The sequence below is a fragment of the Ceratotherium simum genome, chromosome 7 (assembly GCF_057802395.1).
Source record: "Ceratotherium simum simum isolate JZ-2026a chromosome 7, ASM5780239v1, whole genome shotgun sequence".
NCBI lineage: Eukaryota > Metazoa > Chordata > Mammalia > Perissodactyla > Rhinocerotidae > Ceratotherium > Ceratotherium simum.
In genome coordinates, this window is record NC_141906.1 from 48,324,455 (window position 1) to 48,328,046 (window position 3,592).

Genomic DNA, 3,592 nt, shown 5'->3' on the forward strand with positions numbered 1-3,592 from the left:
AGGCTATCCAAACTTACCAGGAAATAACTTTTACAACACTTTTAAATGAACTATAACATTATTTAAAAATACATTTGTAGATATAAAAAAATCAATCCACATAGTCACAGAAGCATTAAATTCAAGAACTGAACTTTTTGAAACAAATCACTTAGATCCCTTGATTACAGTCTGAGGGAGAGAATGCAGCAGGAATAACATTTTTTCCCTGAGATTTGAACATTCTCCCCAGGTCGGAAATACGGATCTCCTTTGGGCTTCTCTGTGAATCTAGAATTGTCGCACAAGATGTAGTTAGCAAGTCTGACTCCGGCCGAGCTACGCTGGGGTTTAACCCTTCAATCAGCTTGAAGAATGCTTCAGTGTGGGTTAAAGATGCATTCAGAACCTATGCATATTGCTAACGTGCTAGGGCACCTTGCCCTCACTGTTCTGAAAATATGCTGTGAATACCAGAGCCGCCTGAATCCCAGGGGGGAAAGGCAGGAGCCGAGTTTGGTTTCCAGCCTTGCCAAGGACAACCTCATCATCTGCCCTCAGATCTGGGGAGTCCCTTCTCATTGCCCTTTCTTAGGGAGCAGTGAGTGCAGCCATGACAGTGCGCCACCTCCCGGATCATGGAGAGGCAACCGGCATGGTAAGAGCTTCATGCAGTGCGGCCATTTGGAATAGGTGAGGAAAAAAGACTGTGAGTGTGTGCCTGTGTGTGTGTGTTTGTGTACGCACAGGTGTGTGCATGAGAGAGAAAAAGTGTGTGTGTGTGCTTGTGGGTGTGTGTGCTTGACTGTAGAAGCATTTTATCGGAACTACTTTGAGCCCAGACTAGCCCATGACCACTTGCCCTGATATCTAAACCAAAACACACAGAATTCAACTGAGGAAAAATGACTGTTATGTGTAACATACGTAACGTGTAGTTCCTTCTTTCTAGAGGGACAAAGTCTACGGGAGGGATAAGACAAAGGCATAAATAAGCTTTCATAAAAGATAGAATGTATGTGTTGTATCTGAACCAATGACACCCCATTTCTTAGAATAAAGAAAGCTAAGAGGAAAAGCAAAATGCTGATGACCCGCTTCATTTTAACATCCAATAATTTATTCAAGAGGTGCCTCAGTTTAAAAATAATGACCTAGCATCTCTCTCTCCTCTCCCTGACAAGTAACCTAAGAGAGTTTCAAAAGATATTGCATATCTAAACCCAGACCTGCAATAAAATTGAGTCGACAAAGATTGTTCCTTCTATCTTGGAGAATAGGGACTGCATATAGAAATTAAATTGAAATATAATAAAACAAAAATGTATATGTTTTCATGCCTGCATCTGTGGCCTGAGAATGATACCCTACTATACACAGGGCAGGAATTATGTTTAAGTAGATAGTCTATCTATCTATCTGGTTTATATAATACTGAATATTACATATTCAACATTATTATAATATTGAAGAAAAAGATATTGTAGGTCTCAAACAGGGATTGTATAATGCAGTGGCTGTCAAACTAGGATAAGGACTGGTATCAACTGGAGAACTTTAAAAAATATGGACACCTGGGTTTTAACCCCAAAGATTCTGATTTAACTTGTTCAGGTATGACCTGGGCAATGGACTTTTTAAAAGGTCTATTCTAGTGTGCAACCAAGGTGAGAGCCACGGGGATAATAAGACAGAGAGTCAGAGAATAAAAAGGAGATCTTGAACATTTTAAATATGATTGCCAAAATTAAACAAAGAATCAGCAAAAATTGAAATAGAAGGGGTAGAAAATGCCCTAGAAAGTAGAACAAAAAGACAGAGACCAAAATATGAGGAAAAAAATAAAAGATAGAGGATTAATCTACCAACCAATTGGAGTTCTAAACAGAGAGAACAGAGGAAATGGAGGGGGGACATTTTCAAAGAAATGAGATTTTCTTTTTCTAGAACTGGAGGCTTATGGATCACCAGAAGACTTACTGAGAATCAAACATAATTAATGTTAATAGCCTCACAGCTAGGTACATCATTATGAAATTTCAGAACAGCAAAACAAAAAACAAAAAAAAAACCAGAGAGAACGTCCCAAAGATCGCAGAGATTAAAAACAAATGCTAGGACATATATAAAGGAATATAAAGGAGACTGACATCAGAGTTTTCAAGAGCAATACTGAAAGGTAGAAAAAAATGGAGCAAAGCTTTTAAATTCTAAGAGAAATTTATTTTAAACCCATACTCAGGAAAACTATCAATTGAGAGAGAGAGAGAGAGAGACAGCATGTGTGTGTGTGTCTGTGTGTTGTGGTGGTGGGATGGACTAAAGCTAAATGTAGACAAACAAAGACTCAGATACGTTACCTCTCATTCATCCTTTCCTAGGAAGATACTTCAAGATGTATTCCATGAAAAAGAAAGGAACCAATCAAGAAGGAGGAAGACATGGGACACTGAAAATAGGGGGTTTTTTCATGGGAGAGCATTAAAAGTGATCCTATAATTAGACTTATACTGGGACCACTATTCCATGTGGAAGGCTCTAGAAAAGAGAAAACTTGGCTACTTATCTCATATAATGAAATCATTTCTTACAACGAAGATAAATAAATGAAGACATTAAAGAAGAAAAGAAAGACAATTAGAAACTCTAAGAAAATAAAAAGTGCTGTCTAAGCAAGGAAATTTAATCATAATATGGGCATTTTAAATTCTTTGATCTACAAAACCTTTTTATGTAATCAATTTATCTGTTTTGTTTTTCTTTTATGTTTTCTGCTTTTATATCATGCTTAGAAAGGACATCCCAGCTCAATATTAAACACATATTCACCTGTATTTTTCTCTAGTACATTTGTTTATTTTTTCCTTCAAATCTTTACACCGCATGAAATTTATCCTGCAGGACTTGTGAGGTTACTGTAGAGGAACAGCTCTGCACTGGTGCCCATGACCTCACAAGCATTTCTACAGGCCACAGGACTTGAAGGCAGCTGATCTGAATCTTGGCAGAAGGCCTTGGGATCCTCCTGGAACATGGGAACATGTGAGGCTTGTGAGGAGCTGCTACAGGGTTATTTCTCACTTGCTTCTCTGTCTTCTAAGGAGGCTGTCATGAGACAGCCCCATGGCCTCCTGATTCTGGTGAGGTTTGAGGCTCTCTGCCTCACCTCCCTTAGGGTATAGCTGGAAGCTATGACACTTAGCTGCTTTGTGACATTGGCTTCTCTGCACCAGGGTGTCCTATCACTGGTGTTGCTGTCACATGGTCCCTTTTGTTTCGGGGTTGCCCTGTACAGGGGCCACAGGGAGCTAGCACCATTGGTTATGTTCTTCCACTGACCATGTAAGTACCAAACTATCTGAATCTAAAAAGGGCTTATTGTTTCTTCACCGGCTGAACTACCATTCTTACCCTGGCATTGTACTTGACAGTAGCAATTCATTTCCTACCAAATGGTTAGTAAACTTTTCTGATACCATTTACTGAATAGATCATTCTTTTTCCATTGATTTTCTTTAAGAAATATTTTTCCTTAAGAAATTAAAAAAAATTCTCTTATATACAAAATTATTTTGTATACTTGCATTTATTTCTGGACTTTTTGTTATGTTCC